Below are 25,807 nucleotides of genomic sequence, written 5' to 3'. Positions count from 1 at the left end.
ATATCACAAGTTTAACATACGACTAGAATTTGAGAAATATCTAGAAGTGTTCGTGAACTATCGGTGATAAGATTAGTGTGAAAATAGTAGGATAAAGCGTCTTCTAAGTTAGTTTATCAAGTGTAATACTATAAATCAGAACAAGATGGCAGTAAGTTCCAACTGCGGGAAAAGGTGGCGTAATTTGGCGTGTCTAGCAGATTCGCAATACGATGAGGTAGCAGGAAGGGAACTGGCATTTCTCATCTATGAAATCAGCAACAGTCCTAACCAAAAAAGATACAAAAGCATTCATAGATATATTAGAAGGATATAATCCTTCAAACTGGAACAAATCTAATGAAAACATCTTGAAAATAATTGAAGAAGTTCCAAATAAAATCCAAGTGGTCAAGAGACTCATAAAGAAAATATACATAAACCAACATATTCCGACAAAGAAAAATGAATAAGGTGATCTTGTGAATTATAATTGAGCCATTAGGAAAAAGAATGCCAAAAGCATGCAAACGGTGTAAGGTTTGGTATAGCATAGTCAATCCACAAAACCTAATCAGAAAATGTGCTGCATGCAACATTCCGACCCATCCACAGTGTGCTGAGGTAATACAAGATTTGAGAAAAGATACAAGAATTTTTTGTTCAACATGTCTATCATGGATAGACAATGTTATTAAATCAAGATTGAATGTACAAATAGTTGAGGATGAAGAAGAAGAGGAAGAGGAAGAAGAAGAAGAAAAAGAAGAAGAGGAAAACGGAAGAGAAGTAAACAAAAATGAAATGACAGAAAAAAATAAGGAAAACAAAGAACAAGATAAAAAGTATGGATGCAGAGATACTCATTGATACTACATATGAGGCAATAAAGCAGCATACCTACGAAGAATAAATTACGATATGACAACAGAAAAGCAAATCCCGAAGAGGCTCTACCCAGATCTATACAATGACGGGAAAGAGGAAAAAATAGACAAGAAAGACAAAATCTGCAACTTTTGAAAAGAGGGAATTGCAGATTTGGAGAAAGATGTACTACAAACATCCTAAGATATGTCAAAACTATGAAATATATGGTAAATGTGCATACTTAGATGGATATGGGGATGATTGCAGAGATATTGCATCCAAAAATATGTAAAAACCTAAAAGAAGGAAAAGGATGTAAGTTCGACAAAAAATGCAAATATATGCACCCTGTAGCCATGAATCATAATCAAATAAATAACCAACCAAGTAATAAAATCCAAAATAAGAAAGAAACAAACAAATAAAGAGAGAAATCAAGAATATCAGGTAAAAGAGAAAAGCAAACCACCAATGAGATATGCAGAGGTGTCAGCAAAGAATTTCAAAGCATCAGCTCCGAAATTCTACTCAAGAGATAATAACTGTATTTATTATGCAAGAGGATATTGCAGAAACGGAGAAAATTGCAGATTCAGACACAAATGAATAACTTATTGATGAAGGAAGATCAAATATTATGGAAAAGTTGGATTTTTTAATGTCAGAATTTCTGGAAATGAAAAAAAGAACAACATACCAGAACAGGAAAGAGACATGGAAAATCCTTATTACTATCAGTATTAAATGAAGGAGAAACACGCAAACCATCATAGTGATGAATGCGCAGGGTTTAGTTACGAGTAACTCAAAAAGAAAAATAGAGTACTTAGAAGAACTACCCAAATGAAAAGAAATAGATATAATGAATATAAGTGAAACCTGGTATTCCCAAGAGACTGGGAATGATGATCAAATAAAAGGGTTCCAAACTTATAGATCAGATAGAAAAAATAGGAATCAAGGGGGAACCGCAATATATGGGAAAGACAAAAAACAAGAAAAATATATGAGAAATATAGTAACTCAGAATGTGAACTAATAGCGGTAGAATTTGAATCTGAAAAATTGATGAACATAGTTAATATATAGACCTCCTAATACTAAAGAGTTTGACTAATAATTGAAAATTGGATGATATATGTAGAAAAACACAAGGACTGGACTATTCTCCTATCTGGTGACTTCAACTTTCCTTTCGTAGAATGGAAAGAACGAATTGGAGATTGTGGTTGTACTTATACATATAAAAAAGAGAGTAATAGTAGTGCAGAAGATAAGAGGCAATTTGAAAAGCTATTAGATATGCTACTAGAATACAACATTCAACAAATAAATCACCTGCCAACAAGAAAGGAAAAATACTTTAGACCTAGTATTTGTGAACGAGATGAATTATGTTAAAGAAATAATAGTTTATAATGCGAGTATTTCAGACCATAATGTCATAGAATTAACAGTTCATTCCAAAGCAAGTGAAAATAGAGATAAGCAAGAAATGAAAAAGTGGGAAGGATATGGAAAATACAAACTTCTACAGTAAAAATATAAAATGGTCAGAATTAATGAAGAATTAAACAAAGATTGGGATAACATTTTCGTAAGTGATGACATAAGGGTAAATACGGAGATATTATATAAAATATTGGAGATAATAGTGGAAAAATATATACCGAAGAAGAAAAGAAAACATCATTCATGCATACCAAGAGACAGAAGAATCTTGTTCCAGAAAATCAGAAAGTGGAAAAGGTCTTCGCAAAAGAAAAAAATGCATGGAAAGTTATAGAACTAAAAAGTAAGATAGAAAATGCAGAAAAAAAGATTATACAATCAAAAGAAAATGAAAAACGGGACTTGGAAGAAAAAACCCTATTAAATATTCAAGCAAAACCCCAAAACTATTATACTCATATGCGAAGAAGATGAATAAAAGAAGAATAGAAATAGGCCCTCTGAGAATTGAAGGGAGATTAACGAATGAAAGAAAAAAAAGGAAATTTGCAACATACTGGCAGAACGATATAAGAGAGAATTCACCCCTAGAATAGATAAATGAAGATAATGATATAGAAGTAAGGGATGAAAATAGTGAATATTTAGCTGACATAGATATTAATGAAGCTGATATTGTGCAGGCTATAATGAAATTAAAAATGGAGCTGCTGCAGGGCCTGATGGAATTCCTGCTATTTTGTTAAAGAAAGTAGTTCATTCTATCGCAAAGCCACTTGCAATATTATTAAGACAAAGTGTAGATACAGGCAAGATATATGATGAGCACAAATTAGCGTATATTACCCCTACTTTCAAAAGTGGATCAAGAACTAGAGGCAAGTAATATAGGCCGTGAGTCTAACATCACATATAATGAAAGTGTATGAAAGGGTAATGAAGAAAAATATTATGAAACATTTAATAAAAAATAATTTGTTTAATAAAAGGAACATGGTTCGTACCCGGAAAAAGTACACAAACCCAACTGTTAGTCCACCGTGAAAACATATTCAAAAATATGAAAAGCGGAAAATGAAAAAACATGATTTTGGTTATTTGAGACTTTGCAATAAAAGCTTTTGATAAAGTAGACCATAATATTATTAGCGAAGAAAATTAGAAAACACAATATCGTGGATAAAGTAGGAAGATGGTTAAAAGAATTTTACACAACAGAAAACAGATAGTTATTGCAAACGACGAGAAATCGGATGAAGCCAAGGTAATATCCGGTGTGCGCAAGGTACGGTGTTAGCTGCAATACTGTTTGTTATTATGATTGAAGACATAGACAATAATGTTAAGGATTCGGTAGTGAGTAGTTTCGCAGATGACACAAGAATAAGTAGAGAAAATTACTTGTGATGAAGATAGGAAACGCTCTACAAAGAGACCTTAACAAAGTATATGATTGGGCAGAGGTAAATAGGATGGTATTTAACTCTGATAAATTTGAATCCAACACTCAAAAATTACCCGGAGAACGAAAGAGAAAGAAAGCTATATGCATATAAGGGACCTAATAATGAGACCATCACAAATAAGGAAGCAGTTAAAGACCTTGGTGTGATGATGAATAGGAACATGTTATGCAATGATCAAATAGCAAACTCTGTTGGCAAAAATGTAAAGCAAAAATGGGAATGTTGTTACGGCACTTCAAAACAAGAAAAGCTGAACACATGATTATGCTTTATAAAAATATGTTTCGTAGTCACTTGAATATTGCAATATGATATGGTACCCACACTATCAAAAGGATATTGCACAAATAGAGATGTGTACAAAGGTCCTTTACAGCTAGAATAGAAGAAGTTAAGGACCTAGACTACTGGGAAAGACTACAATTATTAAAAATTATTAGTATTTGGAAGGAAAGGAGAAGAGAACGCATACATGATAATTCAGGCATGGAAAAAACAGTATAGAAGGAATAGCAGAAAATATCATGGAACTAAAAATATCAGAAAGAGGCAAGCAGAGGTAGATTAATAGTGCCCAAAAACATATACCAGGAAAAATAAGGAAAGCACACAGGACATTAATCCACTACGCACCAGCATCGATAATGCAGCGTCTATTCAATGCGTTGCCAGCTCATCTGAGGAATATATCAGGAGTGAGCGTAGATGTGTTTAAGAATAAGCTCGACAAATATCTAAACTGCATCCCAGACCATCCAAGATGGAAGATGCAAAATATACCGGAAGATGTACTAGCAACTCTCTGGTAGACATTAGAGGTGCCTCACACTGAGGGACCTGGGGCAACCCGAACAAGATGTAAGGTCTGTAAGGTAAGGTAAGGTCTCTCTCTCTCTCTCTCTCTCTCTCTCTCTCTCTCTCTCTCGTCTTGTAACTACTTTATAACATCTACAAGGCAGGGTTCTACTATGAGAATTCTCTCTCTCTCTCTCTCTCTCTCTCCTTCTCTCTCTCTATCTCTCTCTCTCTCTCTCATTCGTCTTGCAAATATTTTATAAACATCTACAATGCATATTTCAGTTATGAGAATTCTAAGTGTCTCTCTCTCTCTCTCTCTCTCTCTCTCTCTCTCTCTCTCTCTCTCCTCTCTCTCTCTCTGAATCACTTCTTTTAATATCAAAAGATATCAACAGACTAAACTACCCAATCATCCGGCACGAGAGAACGCGTAATGAAACGGTGTTCAATATCTTTAACAACATATTCAATTAAAACTTCCAATAGCAGAGGCACGAATGTAAATGTTATTTTAATATAATGACTTTAGTTAATTCAAAGTTGAAATGGTTCCGTCACTAATGTGCGCATTCCGTGTAATTTTGCCGTGAAATGATATTTTAAGCGATTTTCTGGGAGAACATTTTTACGAATAGGAAATTCAGTGCTGTTTTAAACATATTGTATTGACACACATTCAATATCATATATTTATGCAAATAAATTAATAATAACATACATACAGAACCATGCACCATACATGCATACAAACATGCATACATACACACTCACAAATATGTATATGTATTGTGTGTGTGCGTGTGTCTAAATTACACATGTATGTATCATTAGTATATGTACAAACACAAACACACACATACATATATATATATATATATATATATATATATATATAGATAGATTAGATAGATAGATATATATATGTATATATATCTATATATATATATATATATAATATATATATATATGTATATATATATATCTAATGACTTACATCACTAATATACACACACACACAAAAAACAGTGGAAGGCAATAATATGGTACTATCATCCTTACATACTAAACCAGGATTGAGCCTTGTGTGCCGAAAACATCCATAGCTTCAGCTGGTACGTAAATAAAAAGGGCTTTTCAGAAATCATCTATCCCTCATGGATCCGCACGCAGACACATACTGCGCCACTCACCTCTATTCTAGATCCTTTCCATGCAATTCTACAACACCCATATTCAGAGCTCTCTTGGTCTGCCCTCCCCCACTCCCTCCAGAACTTTAAAAATACCCACACTTTTTGACCAAGCTGTCGTCCTCCATTGTGTCGGCGTTACCTAAGTTAGCAGACTCCCTCAAAACAGTCTTCATGAATTAAAAGTCCTTCTACTGTAACCGCTTTACCATTAAATCAACACAGCAAATATTGATCCCTCTATCCTCCTTGAGTAAGAATCAGATTTGTCAAACAAATCTTAATCGCACTGATTCTTCTCATATGTAGTAGCCTTTCTACAACACATATGGTGCAATTTTACATTTTTCTCTTTTCCATTTATTGCTCCATAAATACAGTAACATGCAGACTATTCATATCAACAGTCTTCTATCATTCATCTACATTCATCATCAGCATTTCATTTCTATAAGAGAGTTGGCAAAAGCAATCATTTCCAGTAACCACAGATTCCTCTTCCTAACTGGCCATAGTTGCTGCTTCACCTCATTCACCACTTCTACCATCCATCCATCAAACGGCAAATTTAATGTAAAAGAATAGTTCTTTAATTATATACGAGCCACCACTGAAATCACCACATTTTGCTCTATCTTCCTGGCTTCCGCTTAACCTTATAACATTAATCCTGCTACCCTTCACTTTCATTTTACATCTCTTACAAACACACTCTCAAACATTTACCAGTTCTTGCTATTCTATCACCATCAACGGCTATCACTGTCATCTACTACGCTATCCACTCAACTATTCATTCACAACCTCTTTCGTTACTTCCTGTTCCCCTTTCATTTTCCTAGCTTCTGTCATTCATATATACTATATATATATATATATATATATATATATATATATATATATATATATATATCATATATATATATATATATATATTTGTGTGTGTGTGTGTTTGTGTGTGTTTCTGTATGCATATGTGTATACACCTACATATATACAGATTGTCCATAAGTCCCAGTAATATTACAAGTATTTCTTGTTCAGAAATGGTACTGGGACTATATGGACACCCTGTATATGTGTGTGTATGTGTTCGGGTATAAATAAATAAATATGATCACGACAAAAGTTATCATTTAAAGGGATTTAAAGGGGAAAGCGAGCAACGTGCTTTTATCAGTAATTTCAAGCTCTTCATTTCCAAAAAAACATGTAATTTCATTTTTGTAATAACAATCATTTTTATCATGTCTTATTAGCATAAACTCACATCCTACTTTTCATCACATAGGTGCTGGCAAAATATTTTCTTATTACACGAGTGATATCCTCTCCTTTTGAGTTAAACGAAAATACAACTTTATAAGATAAATAATGCGCAGTCTTATATATCAGGTAACCATTAATTGTATATGGCAGGTAGTAGGCAGACGGAAATTCAAACTGATTCAGGAAAGGCAATCTATTAAACTATTCTACGGTTCATATCATCCCTGAAATTAGGGAGCCGACATCCCAGTATAATATTATGATAACAGTGCTCTGTGTTATGAAGGGGCTCAGACCTCAGCTTACATAGGTTAGGAATGTTGGTTGTTTGCCTCTTTATACCCTAAATTATTATTATTATTTTTTCTATCACAGTCCTCCAATTCGACTGGGTGGTATTTATAGTGTGGGGTTCCGGGATGCTGCCTCCTTAGATCCTGCCTCCTTAGGATCCTCACTTTCTTACTATGTGCGCCATTTCTAGGATCACACTCTCCTGCATGAGTCCTGGAGCTACTTCGGCATCTAGTTTTTCCAGATTCCTTTTCAGGGATCATGGGATCGTGCCTCCTAGTGTTCCTATGATTATGGGTACAATTTCTGCTGGCATATCTCATAACCTTCTTATTTCTATTTTCCGGTCTTGATACTTATCCATTTTTTCCCTTTCATTCTCTTCAACTCTGGTGTCCAATGGGGTTGTTATTACATTATTATTATCATTGTTATTGTTAAAAAGGATTGCTGCATCAGCTCCATTAATTTTGTATAGTCTCCTCTATTTTCCTATTAAGGATTTCTCAATGTTGCTGAAACTGGTAAGCAACGTGCCAAAGGGGATCGTCAAATCCGGTGTAGTAATATTGAATTATCTTTATTACTGCTATATATATATATATATATATATATATATATATATATATATATATATATATATATATATATATATATATATTACTACTACAAGTCTCTCTCTCTCTCTCTCTCTCTCTGACGTTTCGCCCAGATCTGCCATGGGCATGGTCACAGCGATGGTTGCTGGAGGACTGAATTTTGGTGGTGAGTCCTTCTTTATATTATCATGGTCGTGCGGGGCGCTTACGGTAGCTCCTGCAGGACCCGGAGGACGCTCAACTTTTCATTAGCTGGCGGCCAGGCGTCGGAAATTCTCGAGGCGCGTTGACCTTCTCAGGTGTGTTGTGTCACCTGGAGCCGGGTTTTCATTGGCTGCGACCGTGGTGACGTAACTCCTGGTATTTCTTCCAACCTCTTCAAAATTGGTCCCGTCTTGGGTGCTGGCATTATCGTCTGGAGGGCGGGAGGGCTGGGTCTTCCTTACACAGGTGGGCAGCAGGAAGGGTTCTTGAGTCGTATTTAGAAGGGGTTTTTGTTCAAGAATGAATAACGCCTCAAGGACGCGTGCACTTGTGTAAGGAAGGCCCAGCACCCGCCCTCCAGACGATAACACCAGCGCCCAGGACGGGACCAATATTGAAGAGGTTGGAAGAAATACCAGGAGTTACGTCACCACGGTCGCAGCCAATCAAAACCCGGCTCCAGGTGACGCAACACACCTGAGAAGGTCAACGTGCCTCGAGAGTTTCCGACGCCTGGCTGCCAGCCAATGAAAAGTTGAGCATCCTCCGGGTCCTGCAGGAGTTTCCATAAGCGCCCGCACGACCATGATAATATAGAGAAGGACTCACCACCAAGATTCACATGATTTTCTCAACAGGCAAACTGAAGTATGGATATACTGGGGACGTATCTAACGATGATGTGGAAAACGCAATAAAAGATGGAACTCTTGATCTCACTCACATGGAAATTACCAAGGTGAACGAGGAAAGATTCCAACACATTCAAACCGGTCACAGGAAACTAAGGTAAGGAACAACTTAATAAGGTAAGGAACAACTCAATAAAAACCGTAAACAATTAACCCAAAATGGAGAAACTGGTAAAAGTCCAACATAATGTGCTTAAATGGACCTTCAATAGAAGTAGGGAACTCACTGCCTACTACAAGAAAATTGACCCAGATATAATATTACTAAATGCAACTGGAATTGTAAATGACACACCTCTGAAGGTTTATGGGTACAGTGTGCACAAGAGGAACATCCATAATGAAGACCATGCAGGCATAGCAGTAGCAGTAAAAAAGAACCTAGAGTACAGGCTTCTGGATGATTTTGTGGAGGATGTACTTACAGTGGAAGTCAGGACTAGAAGAGGACCAGTAGTCATAGGTACAACGTATCTACCACTGAGAAGAAGACTCTTCCCGAGAGAGGATATAAAGAAAATTTTGCAAAGGCGACTGCCATCCTACTTGTTCGGTGACCTAAATGCATCCCATGGTCAAATGGGCTATGACAGAAATAATGCAATTGGAGATCAAGTGCATGACCTAATAAATAGGGGGATAGCCACACACCTGGGGCCTGATTTCCCCACCTTTGTAGGCATAAACTTAGGTAGACCGGACATCCTTCTAGCAAACAGGCAAGCCCACCTGAACTATGCACTTCAGCAAGGAGCATTAACATCCTCTGATCATCCACCAGTGATCCTGACTCTCACTACAAAAAGCATTGTGATTCCCACTGCTCCAAGAAACTGCCCCACAAATGCAGACTGGGAAAAATTTAAAATCCAACTCGACAGAGAAGCCCACAGAGCAAATGAACAGCCAGAAGTAAAGGATAAAACATAGATTGACAATAAGTTGAAGGATTGGTTTGATACCATAGCAAGGGCAGTAAAGGATAATATCCCTATAAGAAGGTACAGGATACTAAAATCTCCAGAGGAAAGCGACCAACTCAAACTACTGCAGTGGCAATTTGAAAACTTAGAAAGAGCCTCAAGATTAATCGGAAGGTCAAGGGAGACTTTCCACAGGGCAAAACGACTACAAACCCTAATAACTGAAGAAGCCAAAGTCCTCTATGATCAGCATTGGGAAAGAATAGTAAAATCAGCTAACGATCTGTACGGACAGCCAGCAAAATTCTGGGAAAACATCAGCCGACTACTGGGGAAAGAAGGTGATTCAGCCCCATATATAACTGACAACAATAGAAAAATCTACCAAGATAATGAGAAAGAACTGGTGTTCAGAGAATACTGGCAAAACACCTTCAGAATAACTGATGAAGTAAACAAACTTTGACAGAGAAAAAGAAAGAGAAGTAGAAGAGGCAATACTCAGGGAAAGAGCGAACATAACACCTCACCAAAGAGTAGACACCAGTAGGTTGGACCCAGATAATCCCATGTTGAAACCAGTATAATTAAATGAAATAAAATCCATAATAAGAAGAGGAAAAAAGAGAAAAGCCCCAGGAAAATCAAATATAAATAAAGAACTAATGCAAAACCTACCAGATGCTATGCTTGAAATCCTTAAAGAGAACAAATGAAACAATTAGCATGGGCTACTTCCCAGACATCTACAAAGAAGGGCTGATACGATTCCTAGGAAAACCAGGGAAGTACCCAAGACATGTGGAAAATTACCGCCCAATAACCTTGTTGGAACTTCCTGGGAAAATTGTAGAAACAATAATAAAAAACAGATTAGTAAGATTCCTAAACAAAAATGGACTGACAAATAAGAACCAGTATGGATTCACCAAAGGTAGAGGGACTCAACTGGCCACTGCAGTAATGTATGAAAATATAGCAATTTCACAAGCGGAAGGACAAGGGTGCAATGTAGTTTCAAGAGACATTGCAAAAGCTTTTGACAGAGTGTGGCCCAATGGCTTGAAATATAAACTGATGACAACTCCCATGCCAAACCTCATAGTAAGGCTCTTGTGCAGCTTCCTGGATAACAGGAAAGCACAAATAAAGATGGGAAGAATTTGAGGTCCGGAGTTCCCAATCCTAAGCGGAGTCCCCCAGGGGAGTGTGTTGGCCCCTATACTTTTTAACTTCTATACTAGAGATGTCCCTGCCCCTGATGTAGGCTGTCACCAGATCATATTTGTGGATGACCACACACAAACCATAACATACCCAAATAAAAGGGGTAAAAACATGCTTGCCCTAAAAACAGCAAGGGAAATAAATAAGGTCAATGAATATGAGAAAAAATGGAAAATAGCCACCAGCCAAGCAAAATTTCAACTATTATCAGTGTCTGTCCAACAACCATCAGATGTAATTGTTGACGGCAGAAGAATTCCCTTCAGGAACTACATCAAGGGCCTGGGAGTTACCTTCACCAGAACAGGGCTAAAGCACCATCTGCTGAACTGCATCAGAAGAGGCAGTCAAGCCGCCTAGAAAATCAGGAGATTCAGCTCAGTATCCACTGACACGTACCTCTTGTTGTACAAAGCACTAGTGAGGCCACAATTGGAGTACCCATCAGCGATCCTAGCAGCAACTTGTAAATCATCAATGAGAAAACTACAATCTATCCAAAATAAAGTAATCAGAAAAGCCTACAAAGAATTACCACCGTATTATAATACAGTAAAAGATTTGCACGAAAGATCAATGATGGAGAACTTCAACTGCAGGATTCACAGGCTAGCCAATAGAACGTGGGACAGGATGTCTGAGGTGGACGACAACCTGCTGGAAAGAAGCAGAATGCTAACTGGAGAAGGAAGAAGGGACCTCAAGATTTGGCCAAGGTTAGGCCCCAGTGTATGTGAACTTAGCAGCGGAATGTGGATTGAGGGGAGAGTGTGTATGCATGTGAGTGATGTGTGAGAACTTGCAAGTGGGTATGTGAGAGTGTGCAAGTGGAGTTTTATGTAAAAAAAAAAAAAGTAAGTGTTCGTGTGAGTCAGATGTGTACATGAGGGATGTAACTGTGATGAGTATGACTAGTGCCACTAAAATTCTATTAGTGGTAGCTGGTAAAAAAAAAAAAAAAATTTTAAATAAAATAAATAAATCCATACCTGCAATAGAGAGGCAAGCTAACCACTTCAACATCATCGATACCACTCGTCACTGAGCAAAAAACAATCATCACCGTCATCATCACCACTTCCAGACCCTTCCACCTCGCCAAGAATCATGCACCGAATGCACCCTCACCAAAGCAAAGGGGTCTGCCCCCTTCTATTCACTACTAACACTACTTCTACTTCCTACTTTACTCTATACCTGTCCCCATACCTCCACACCCCATACCTTCAACCCCCCTCCCCAATAAATCTATCCTTTCCTATCCCCATTAAGTCTAAGTCTAAGTACCACGATTCAGTCCTCCAGCAACCATTGCTGTCACGTGACTATGCCCTGGCAGATCTGGGCGAAACGTCAGAGAGAGAGAGAGAGAGAGAGAGAGAAGAGAGAAGGAGAAAACTTGTAGTAGTAATATATATATATATATATATATATATATATATATATATATATATATACATATATATGTATATATATATACAATATATATATATATACATATATATATATATATATAATATATATATATATACTATATTTATATAGCAGTTAATAAAGGTAATTCAATATGACTACACCGGATTTGACGATCCCCTTTGGCACGTTGCTTGCCAGTTTCAGCAACATTGAAGAAATCCTTAAAAAGGAAAATAGAGAAGACTCTATACAAAATTAATGGAGCTGATCCAGCAATCCTTTTTAACAAGACTTGTTTAAAGACGGTCTACTCGCAAGGTATTTATTATTATTATTTATTATTATTATTATTATTATGATTATTATTATTATTATTATTATTATTATTATTATTATTATTATTATTAATATTAGGTAGAAATCTCAATTACAAGGGCACAAGTAATGTTCTTTAAGGTCCACAATAATATACTCATGGTAGCAAAAGTGAAATGTTTGTAAAACTATAATATATATATATGTATGTAGTATATAGATATATTATTACTAATCAGATATATATAAGTTATATATATATTTTAAGAATATTAAATAAGTAATATAACAGTAAGTAGATAATATGCAATATATATATTCATATATATATATATAATATAGTATATATATATATATCTATATAGATATGTTATAAGTTATGTATGTATGTATATATAGTTTTATGAGCATTTTACTTCTGCTACCATCAGTATATATTATTATTATTATTATTATTATTATGATTATTATTATTATTATTATTATTATTATTATTATTATTATTATTACTCAGTAGCTAAAACCTATTCATATGAAACAAGCCCACAGGGCCCATTGACTTGAAATTCAAGCTTCCAAAGAATATGGTGTCCATTAGGAAGAAGTAAAGGGAAGTAAAGGGAAATAGAGAAAGAAGAGATGCCACTTATTGAAAAATGAAAAATGAATAGATAAAGAAATACAAGTGTATCAAAATGCAAGAATAATGATATTAGGGTAATAATGCATTGCATTTTCCCTTGAACTTCTGAAGTTTTAATGATTCTATCTGTCTGTCTGTCTGTCTGTTTTTAAGAGTCTTCTGAAATTCCAATTGCACGACATCCCCTGTGAGGCTGTTCATCCTGAAATGATTCAGTCTGTCTGTTTGTATGATTTTAAGTGCCGCTACTGACAAAATTACGCGAGCAACTAAAAGGGAAGACTTTGATAGATAGATTGACAGATAGACTTGTCCCAGCGTATACGTGCGTAAAGTTGTAATTAGACTTACGAAATTAAACCTTGATTACGGTGAATTCTTTCTTAACTGTCAGTAAGATTAATTTTCTTATTTTTCCCTTTGGTCCAATTGATTATTAAATTGCCAATTAGAATGTATAATTGAAACAAGACTGTACCCGAAATAAGATCCTAGGAAAATCGGCTTTGACCTTAACTTTGCCATCAGCTTTCAGCAGACAGAAGGCAATTCCATAAAAGTAGAGTTCCATTAAGAAAGGAGGGTAATTAAAGCAAAAGCCTTATTGAAGCCTGCTTAGCTAAAGTGCCCGAGTTAAACAGATTAACAGTTCGTTCATCGCCATTGATCGTCTGCTCGCGCGCACGCACTTGCAAATGCTTGCGATTTTTTTCCTTCCATGTTTTTCAAAGCAAGGAAACAAGGACGAGTTCTACATCTTGAAAGTGAGAGGTAATAAACCTTCTGTGATAAGAAAGAAAGGCTAAACCAATACGACAAATAAAAAAAAAAAGTTATTTGCCTAGACTTAATGGATAACAAACCCGCCTGTGGTAAGAGGCAAATAAATTGATTATGAAGACACGGACAATGGAACAGAATTTTACGCCTTGGAATTGACAGGTAAGAAACGTGGACCAAACAGGTCACCTCTGAGATTCGCGATAGCCAATCAATACCTTGAGGAATGACAAGCATGACGTGAACATCAGGGGGAGGGGCTGGGGATTGGGGGTGGGGTGGAGAGGTGATGGTCTCACGGTCAAGTGGTTCTCAAGATGGATGGACCATAACACTTCTCTTCGTTATTACAAACAGCAGTTTATTTTCGTTTCTGAGAATTTAACCAGAAGCTTGAGTAGAAAATAATGCTGGACAACCTAGATATTCAGATGTCCTCATATCTGGTCATCTTTTATATATTATGCATTGATGTGTTGCATCGACCCATTTGATGTCAGAATATTGGAATTTAAACTTATATATAAGATTTTGACAAAAGCTTGAATAGTGTTATTACCATCTGGATATCCTCCAAGATATCCAGATATCTTGATATCTATATGTATTTGTATATTGGGGCATTACTGAGTAGTATCAACCATTTGATGTCAGAAGACAAGAATTTATACTTATTTCTGATATTCTAACGAAAGCTCCCCCTGCTGGTATAGTGTTTAGTGTCGTTACATGCCACTCAGATATCGCGGGTTCGCGTCTACCCCAGGGCGATGAAAAATCACTGGCTCTCTACCACGATCAGTTACTGCTGCAGTGCGGGGTCTGCGATGGGAGGTTGAAACCAACATTCTTCGGAGACTTGAATTTCAAATCAAAGGCCCTTGTGTGCTTGTTCCATGTACATAAATATATCTTGGGTATTACTGTGTATTATCAACCCATTTCATGTTACACAACTGGAATTTATGCTTATTTCTAAGATTTTAACAAAGACTTGACTAGCTGATAAAGTTAATTCCCTTTGAACATCCTAGATATCCAGATATAATGATATCTAGATATCTTTACATCGTGAGCATTAATGTGTTGTAGCAACCCATTCAATGCTAGAAAGCTGAACTAGTTTTCATAGCCCTATAACATAAATATTTCTATATTACCCGTTTTGTAATTGTAGCGTCATGACGTCTTCTACACTGAAGGACTTACAGATGAAATATTTCCACATCTCAAAAAGCAAAGCTACGAATCTGAGCATAAAAATTCTGACATAAATCACATATTTCAAAGGGCCTTCAAGTGAGAAAGACTCTTTACAGCCTTGCGTCTTTAAGGTCGGAAACACGATACTGTGAACAGGTTTTCCTGTTAGGGAAATCGCACCGGAAAAAAAAAAAAGACAGCACAAATTCACGGAGGAACTTTTGCGAAAAAAGGAAGGAAATGTTTCATTCTCAATGGACTCCATATCTTGCGTGATGAGAAGTCTACCTCCTGAGTACACGTAATGAAAAGATGGGTTAAAAGGAAAACAGTAAGTTTCACTTTCTCTCTCTCTCTCTCTCTCTCTCTCTCTCTCTCTCTCTCTCTCTCTCTATCTCTCTCTCTCTCTCTCTCTCTCTGCGTCAGTGACCATTGAAGCCGTGATGCCAGAAAAATCCAGATAATGAATGAATCAAATCTCTCTCTCTGTCTCTCTCTGTCTCTCTCTATCTTTCTCGACGTCAATTACCTTCGTAGTTGTGATCCCTAGAAATATGCTAGTAATTAACTAATTACTTAAATCCCCCCCCCCCCCACCTCTCTCTCTCTCTCTCTCTCTCTTTCTGTGTCAGTGACCATTGAAGTCGTGACGCCAGAAAAATCCGGATAATGAATTAATCAAATCTCTCTCTCTCTCTCTCTCTCTCTCTCTCTCTCTCTCTCTCTCTCTCTCTCTCTCTTGATTATACAATAACAAAATGAAAAAAGGGACTTGGAAGAAGAAACCCTAGTAAATATCAAGCAAAACCCATAATTATTGCACTCGTATGCAAAAAAAACGAATAAAAGAAGAATAGAAATAGGCCCTCTAAGAATTGAAGGGAGATTAACGAATGAAAAAAAGGAAATATGCAACATATTGGCAGAAAGATATAAGAGAGAATTCACCCCTAGAATTGATAATGAAGATAATGATACAGAAATAAGGGATGAAAATAGTGAACATTTGTCAGACATAGATATTAATGAAGCTGATATTGTGCAGGCTATTAATGAAATAAAAAAATGGAGCTGCAGCTGGGCCTGATGGTGTCCCTGCTATTTTGTTAAAGAAAGTAGTTCATTCTATCGCAAAGCCACTTGCAATATTATTAAGACAAAGTGTAGATACAGGCAAGATTTATGATGAGCACAGATTAGCATATATTACCCCTACTTTCAAAAGTGGATCAAGACTAGAGGCAAGTAATTATAGGCCTGTGAGTCTAACATCACATATTATGAAAGTGTATGAAAGGGTAATGAAGAAAAATATTATGAAACATTTAATAAAAAATAATTTGTTTAATATACGACAACTTGGTATTGTATCAGGAAAAAGTTCCCAAACCCAACTGTTAGTCCACCGTGAGAACATATACAAAAATATGAAAAGCGGAAATGAAACAGATGTGGTTTATCTAGACTTTGCAAAAGCTTTTAGCAAGGTAGATCATAATATATTAGCGAAGAAAATTAGAAAACATAATATAGTGGACAAAGTAGGAAGATGGTTAAAAGAATTTTTACATAACAGAAAACAGATAGTTATTGCAAACGATGAGAAATCGGATGAAGCTAAGGTAATATCCGGTGTGCCACAAGGTACGGTGTTAGCTGTATCACTGTTTGTTATTATGATTGGAGACATAGACAGTAATGTTAAGGACTCGGTAGTGAGTAGTTTCACCGATGACACAAGAATAAGTAGAGAAATTAATTGTGATGAAGATAGGAACACGCTACAAAGAGACCTTAACAAAGTGTATTATTGGGCAGAGGTAAATAGGATGGTATTTAACTCTGATAAATTTGAATCAATAAATTATGGAGACAGGGAAGGAAAGCTATATGCATATAGGGGACCTAATAATGAGTCAATCACAAATAAGGAAGCAGTTAAAGACCTTGGTGTGATGTTGAATAGGAACATGTTATGCAATGATCAGATAGCAATTCTATTGGCAAAATGTAAAGCAAAAATGGGATTGTTGTTACTGCACTTCAAAACAAGAAAAGCTGAACACATGATTATGCTTTATAAAACGTATGTTCGTAGTCCACTTGAATATTGCAATATGATATGGTACCCACACTATCAAAAGGATATTGCGCAAATAGATAGTGTACAAAGGTCCTTTACAGCTAGAATAGAAGTTAAGGATCTTGACTACTGGGAAAGACTACAGTCCTTACAATTATATAGTCTAGAAAGGAGAAGAGAACGCTCCATGATAATTCAGGCATGGAAACAGATAGAAGGAATTGCCGAAAGCATCTTGGAGCTAAAAATATCAGAAAGAGCAAGCACAGGTAGATTAATAGTGCCCAAAACTATACAAGGAAAAATAAGGAAAGCACACAGGACATTAATCCACTATGCACCAGCATCGACAATGCAGCGTCTATTCAATGCGTTGCCAGCTCATTTGAGGAATATATCAGGAGTTAACGTAGATGTGTTTAAGAATAAGCTCGACAAATACCTAAACTGCATCCTAGACCATCCAAGATTGGAAGATGCAAAATATACCGGAAGATGCGCTAGCAACTCTCTGGTAGACATTAGAGGTGCCTCACACTGAGGAACCTGGGACAACCCGAACAAGATGTAAGGTCTGTAAGGTAAGGTAATGTATCTCTCTCTCTTTCTTTCTCTTTCTTTCTCTCTCTTTGTCAGTGACCATTGAAGTCGTGACGCCAGAAAACTCCAGATAATGAATGAATCAAATCTCTCTCTCTCTCTCTCTCTCTCTCTCTCTCTCTCTCTCTCTCTCTCTCTCGGTGTCAATTACCTTAGTAGTTGTGATCCCCAGAAAAATACTAGTAATTAACTAATTACTTAAATCCTCCCCCCCCCCCTCTCTCTCTCTCTCTCTCTCTCTCTCTGTCAGTGACCATTGAAGTCGTGACGCCAGAAAAATCCAGATAATGAATGAATCAAATCTCTCTCTCTCTCTCTCTCTCTCTCTCTCTCTCTCTCTCTCTCTCTCTCTTATATACACACACTTCATTTCCCTTCTGTCTGTGTTTAATCCTCCCTTTTTTTTATTTCTCCATCCGGATGTTTCATACACGTACTATTCTACTTAGTTAACAAATCATCCTGTATATTTCTCTCTCTCTCTCTCTCCCTCTCTCTCTGGGAAATTATTCATTCATTCCCTTCTCACTTTTTCACCCTTGTCGTTGCTTTCATTTTTGTCTGATCTGAAACTTCACAATCTTCACCTCTCTCTCTCTCTCTCTCTCTCTCTCTCTCTCTCTCTCTCTCTCGTGCGAAGAATACAAAGAGCGCACGATGGTAATTTTTCTATTTACCGCCAGAGGACGCCATTGTTTTTATCAAGAGTATGGAAATGAACGTGGCCATTCCACTTTCAAATCGGCAGCGCCTTACGCAAAAATATGTGAATCAAACCAGCAGACAACTGGCGACGCCGAAACGAATTCATGGGGAGACAAAACTGCTGCATAAAACGCGCCCACAAAACAAATACATTCATGAAAGACCTGAAACTTCCGTTGAAAACAAACCAGCCCCACAAAAAAAGAGAAAAAAAAACCTTGCGCCGGTGTATGTGAGGATAAAAAAAACAACGCTTGCAACAACGTTTGTTGTTCACAAACGCGAGGCGGAGGGGTGGTTCAAACAAACAAGCACATACAAGATTTAATTTGCGGTTATAAAACGGCGCGTTGAGACTTTTAATCTCGCTTTAATTCTAAAAATGTATTAGCGATCGTTGTAATTCTGAAGGAATTTTTTTTTTCCTAATGGGTTTTTTTAACTCCAGATGCCCCGTTTAATTAAGGATATGCGCTGCAAAAGAGTTTCGAAATGCCCCAAAGTCTTGCTTTCGAAAACATGAGTTTTCTCATTACGAGTTCAATTATCTATCTTGCTATCTATCTGTTTATCTATCTTGCTATCTAGTTATCTATTCGCGTATTTTAACGTCTTTAATTTAATTACATATGTTTTCTTATGTTTTGTTGATAGATACTTTTGACAAATATCATTAAAGGTCTGGATTTGTAATATTATGCATTATTTTGTAATGAAGAACGTTTTTTTTATGTGTAATATTATGTATCACTGATAGGATATAGAGCATATTAATATTAGTATTACTGCTACATCGATTTGGGAAAAGATAAACATAATCATAAGGTGCTGTCGTTATCCTTTTTTTTTATCGAAGGTGAATATGTAACATTTTCACATGATAAAACATCTTTATAAATAAATTAGTTGGGTCCTCTCTCTCTCTCTCTTTCTCTCTCTCTCTCTTTTTCATTCTTTCTTCAGGCTATGTTCATTCCTCCCGTTTTTTTGCCATTCCTCTCTTGGCATAGTCTAATTTCTTCTCCCAAAAGTTTGATATATTTACTTTTCTGCTGAGTCTCTCTCTCTCTCTCTCTCTCTCTCTCTCTCTCTCTCTCTCTCTCTCTCTCTCTCTCTTTATTTTATCATAACTCTTTATCTATTCAATATACCACTTGACTGCATTTTAAGTTAACCAAATTGAAAGGACATATATCAATTAGATTTTCTTTCCAGTATCGATGATTCTTTCGGTAAAATTTCATAGGTAAACTCAATATGAGGTGAATATGGCCTCGTTCACATTGGTTCGGAATAAGCTGGGAATTTTGCATTTATATGCTGGAGCAATTAACAGCCTTTTTACCACCGACGCTATTGTTAGAATTTCTGCCTTACCTTTTAGAACTACTGCTCTTTTATTGCGTCCTCCGCAGTCGTCTCTTCATTGAGAATGATACAGAACTCTTTTAATTCATAAAAGAAAAAGAATGAGTCTATTGAACAATAAACTAGAATAAAGTCAAAATTATAAATATTTTGTATTAAATGACTACTTTTAAGAGAAAAACAACAACTTAGTGAATAATATGTATCTTAGGGTCAACTAAAGCTAGATTTGCAGTACAATCTGAACCTTTGGAGTCGAATACCACCGTCTCACAAACAGCAACTCATCTGTTGCTGTGACTGATGTCTGTACTGTACGCTCTAATAGGGGTGATCTTTCATAGTCATCGTCAACTAACTGTGTGGTTCCAGATGGTTAAGCTAGCCAATAGTTCCTTATTCTGTGCCTGTAAGTAGCAGAATTTTGATCTTTATGCATTTTCCCAAGAATCATATAAACCACTCTTTTCTCAAAAACTGTGCCACGTCTTTGCAAATAGTGTCCCACTCTAGACTAGGCATTAGATCAATCCAGTTCGAGCCAGCAACCAGCAAAGCAAACTTCAAATGTTTTCTGTGAAACTTTTTGGAGGTTTGTAGCGCTTAAAGGTATCCATTTTCGATTTAAGACCTACTCTTTTGAGTTTCCTAGAAAAGAAAAATATAGAAATTTCTTTGCCTGTCCGTCCGCACTTTTTCTGTCTGCACGTTTTCTGTCCACCCCCAGACTTTAAAAACTACTGAGGCTAGAGGGATTCAAGTCGATATATTGAGTATCCACCATCCAGTCATCGAACATTCCAAATTGCAGCCCTCTAGCCTCTGTAGTCTTTATTTTATTTCAGGTTAAAGTTAGTCATAATAGTGCGTCTGACAATTCTACGGAACAGATCACCAACGGGCCGTGGCTGAACGTTTCATGGGCTGCAGCTCATACAGCAATGTACGCTGTACAGAAAACTCGATTGCGCCAAAGAAACTTCTGCGCATTTTTTATTTGTCTTTACTTGAACGATGGGGCATTATTCAGTTCTCTTTACCTTTGGATATTCTGCATTGATATGTCCATTTGTCTTTTATCCAGGAGGTCGAGGGAGAATTATCAAGTCGTATCTAATACTGCTAAGTCCTGTCTGACAATATCAAGTCGTATCTAATGCTGTCGAGTCGTATCTGATGGTGAGAAAAACTCTAGAAATAAATTTTTCGTGAAGAACATTGAGAAGAATTTATGGAGAACATCTTTCACCAGTATTTAATTATTAATTGATGGTGGTTAGAATGAGCTCAACAGGTTCTTTCTACAAGAATAATAGTGACTCTCGTATTTACGACCATTATGTCAGGTTGTCATGTTAAGGTGGTCATTCCTCAGTGCTCTCAAGATTTTTGTTAACAAATGGTGTCGAAGGGAGAGGCTACATGCTTTATTAAGTCAATTTTTCATCCACTTAAACAGATCGTATAAAAGATGGTCTTTGTTAAGTGCCAACTTGTAAATATCTCGGTTCTTACTCAATAAGATAGGCAAAATTTCGCGCTTAATAAATTGACTTATTAGCATTCTAGAGTATATGACCATACGAACACGTATGGTCATATACTCTAGCGCGCGTGCATGTACACACACACACACACACACACACACACACACACACATATATATATATATATATATATATATATATATATATATATATATACATATATATATTATTATATTATATATTATATATGTATATATATATATATAAATATATGTATAAAGTGAAAGAGAGAGACCGAGAGAGAACATTCACATGTTGTACAATCAATATGCTTAAAACAGTTTTGCGTACATGTAATATAGCAGTTGTGAACGTTCGCATATGTATCTCCAGATAGATGGGCATATGCCTGCCAAGAAAAGTATATCAACACGGTCAATGAATGCACGGATTCAGACATACGCACGTAAGACCTCTACTACTACTACTACTACTTATATGCCCTTAAGGTTGCAGTCGTTTAACCAAACCCCATAAATTCTTAACGGTTCGCGTGTATCTGAAAAGAAAATGGATCAGTCATATTTCATTTTAACACCGACGTCCCGATCTGCAACGTATTATACCCCGATCGGAACGTTACAAGAATCTTTCCTCTGGTTCCTCTGGGAGATGATAATAATATGTCTCTCCGCTATCGCGCGAAAACTCCATCGTCGTCGTCGTCGTCGTCTGGGATCTCTGAGCGCGGGGTGATGACCCCCATCGATATTTATCATAAATATCGAAGGGTTCCTTACATAAATATTGAAAATCCCTCCGCCTGGCGCATCCTCCCTCGCCAGACCAACAAAGGCCACGATGCGGATTAATAAAAAGACGAGCACCCTGCCTAAAAGTAGATAGTAATGTATTTGATATACACTTGGGCCGTACTAACGAAATCGTCTCGGTTATTGATTGAGTGAAATAACTGGAACTGAAATACTGAAGGGAAATATATCTTGTTATGGTTATCGTGGCGGTGGTCTGAGGTGTTAACGCATGATCGATCCCTTTGGACCGAAATGGGGTATGAATGCTGATAATGGTAATTGGCATCTTTACGCGGCCATTCATATGGACGGGAGAGGAAGGGGGGTGGGGGTAGGGGCGTTGGTGGGCGGTGGCGGGGACACCTCTTGGATGGATGGGGTGCCCGGCTCTTTGGTGGGTGGCCGTGATGGAATAAGGTCAAAGGAGACGAGGAAGAGATTGGCATACGAAACGAGAGGTGGGAGGGGAAAAAAAAAATCTAGAAAGGGAGGTGAAGAGAGAAAAGGAAACATCGAATAATGACTTTGCGAGTCTTTGGAAATGGTTTGCTGATCCTCCAAGAAGGAATACATAAAGAAGCAAGAACAAATGATGATTTATGACAAATAATAAAAAGCGAAGAACTCGTTGTTGAAACTTTCGTACGTATAAAGAAGTGATGCCTGGAAAAGAAAGGACGTGTTTGAAATTCACAAAAAGAAAAAAGAATTTCTGACGAAAAAGCTGCAAGGCGAAAGAAAGCGCCAGAAACAATGAAAACAAAGAACAAAGAAAGACAATGAAATAGCCGAGCCGTCTCTGCACAGATAATATTAGCAGCGAGGAAAAAATGGGGGAAATGTGATAGCGATGAAAGGTATAATAGTCAGGTTAATTAACTAAGAATTCATTAGTGGATTCCCACCTTTTCCTGTCTCCTTGTTTAATAGCTCAGGTTTTTTCCAGTCTCCTCAAAGACAGATTTATTCCCTTTCATAAGCCATTTCTAAAGCAACGATATCCTTTTTTTTCTGTCTGTTGCATATTTCTTTCATGGGACAAATTAATTTCCTCTCCGTTTAAAACTGTCTTCGGATATCTGTTATGACGTGGAAGTCTGGAAAGGGAATTGTATAAATATAAATCACTTCTCAAAATGATTTTGTCAGTCAGTTTATTATTCTGAGCGAGTTCCCATACCAATATCATAGACCTGTATATAACGGAAAATGAATGTTTCTAAAATCATAACAGTTTTAAATTGTTCAACGCAATTCTGAAACCATTCTCATATACACACTTGGGTCAATAAGAACTAAATAAACTCTTTTGGCAAAATCAAGCAGTAAGCAGTAATCGAAAGACTATTGCCACTAACGCCACAGCCTAAATATTTCATAGTATATATGTACAATACATACAAACAAACAAAACAACAAAGAAAGTATAGTTGTGACTGTAAGAAAAAAACAAGGTTTGATCCGACCTCCAGCTTACTTGGGACACGTGCAAGATGTTCCCCTCACGCATGAGTTATAAACATTACATTCCTAACTTTTAACTTGAATTAACACGTGCTAAAATCTACTGTCAAACAGAGCCTTGATTCACCAACGACAATTAAAATAAAGACGATATATTTTGTTAGAAATAATTATTCTGTACTGTTTAACCTGCACATTATATATTTTCTCCACACTTTCATTCTAATAAACAAATCATAAATATCCAACCCTAACATTCCTGGATCTTTAACTCAATGCGAAACACCTACCTCAGAAATTTTTAGGTTCTTCCTTAGATCTTTCCTACCCACAACAATAACAACAACAACAACAACTCCAACATAGTAGTTTGTAGACTTACTTCCCGAGTAAGTGAGTTGTGACTGTAAGAAAGAAATAACAGTAAGTATTAAGCCACTCAATCACCCTGTGATCCTTTGTGGCCTCATTTAATCCATTGCCATTCACACCATCCAAGTTTGTTTACAAATTTCTAGGCACTGATGGCCCTATGCCCACTCAGTCACAGAGGGTCAAGGTACTTCATGCCTATACGGTACCGGTATAAAATACTGATCACACCCAACGGCGCTTAACTTCTCTTACTAGACTTATTAGTTATTATTTTATTATTATTATTATTATTATTATTATTATTCAGAAGATGAATCCTATTCATATGAATCAAACCCAGGCGGGGACCAAAGAATATGGTGTTCATAGACAGAAGAAACAGAAGGTAATAGAAAATACAGAAAGAAGTGATCACTTATAAAATAATTCGAAAAAATAAATTAACAAATTAATTAACAAATAAATAAAATGTAACAAACAATCCCATTGTAATTCCACGAAGAGGTAATACTCCTGATAAAACACCGATACCCCCTTTGTCAAAAATACATTCCAAGTAGATACATCAATAACACTCCAATTCCAAGTCATGTTTTTTCTTTTTCAGTTCAGGAAACATTTTCCCCTTGGAACCTTGTCAAGTAATACAGTTCCAGGTCTCGTGCTCGATATAAAAGAGCCTCAGCACATAATCATTAAGCCACTAATCTCCTCCCATTGATAGATAAGAAAAACAAGCTTGATTATGAAGTCTTTTTACGGACCCGTTAATACGGCTGAACTAATTTCCTGTGGGTAAATAGTTAATTAGCGTAGTTTACTCTCCTGCGCATACACAGCTTTTTTTTTAGGGCGACTTGTTATTTATTTATCTCTTTTCATCGGCCCCCTGATTGAATATCTATTTGAGAGGGCTCATTCATTACTTCGTTTTCCCTTCTTTTTTTTTAACATGTGTATTTTGTCTTTCAGTATTGTCATTTTATAACTATATTCAGGCGAATTGTAATTGTTAGAATGTGGCAGTTTTGAATATGGACTATTAATTTTTCCAGTTGTCACTCATTTTTTCATAGTGTTAAATACCAAGTTTCAGAAAAGTTTCCATTCTTGAAATCTCTGTTTTCTATTTCTTCTTCTTCTTCTTCTTCTTCTTCTTCTTCTTCTTCTTCTTCTTCTTCTTCTTCATCTTCTTCTTCTTCTTGGGTCATGCGCTTCCCTTGGGAAGGGAGAGAGAGAGAGAGAAAGAGGTGTCCTTCTCTGTCTTGCATGTAAGTAATAGTTCATTTGTTTGTGTTCACGAATGCTTGTATTACCTCGCGTGCATTTGCACATGTGCTTCCTTGGACGTTTGCAGAGCCCTGCCCATTTTTTCTTATCCCATTGTGAGCCCAGAAAAATTATTTCTTCCTTTTCAGGACATTCTCTGTTTTGTATTTCAGAGAAACGAGATTAAAACCGTCTGGTTCGCGTCAGCTCACGACCGTATCTTTTCAACTGATGTCTGAAGCAAACACGCGAAGTTTTACGAACGGTTTGCTTTCCGCTTCGTTAGTCCGTGTGAATCTGTATCGTCATCGATTTCTGTAG

The sequence above is a fragment of the Macrobrachium nipponense genome, chromosome 9, assembly GCF_015104395.2.
Source record: "Macrobrachium nipponense isolate FS-2020 chromosome 9, ASM1510439v2, whole genome shotgun sequence".
In the NCBI taxonomy this organism is placed as follows: Eukaryota; Metazoa; Arthropoda; class Malacostraca; order Decapoda; family Palaemonidae; genus Macrobrachium; species Macrobrachium nipponense.
The sequence above is the reverse complement of the archived record's forward strand: the minus strand, read 5'-3'. Positions refer to the sequence as shown.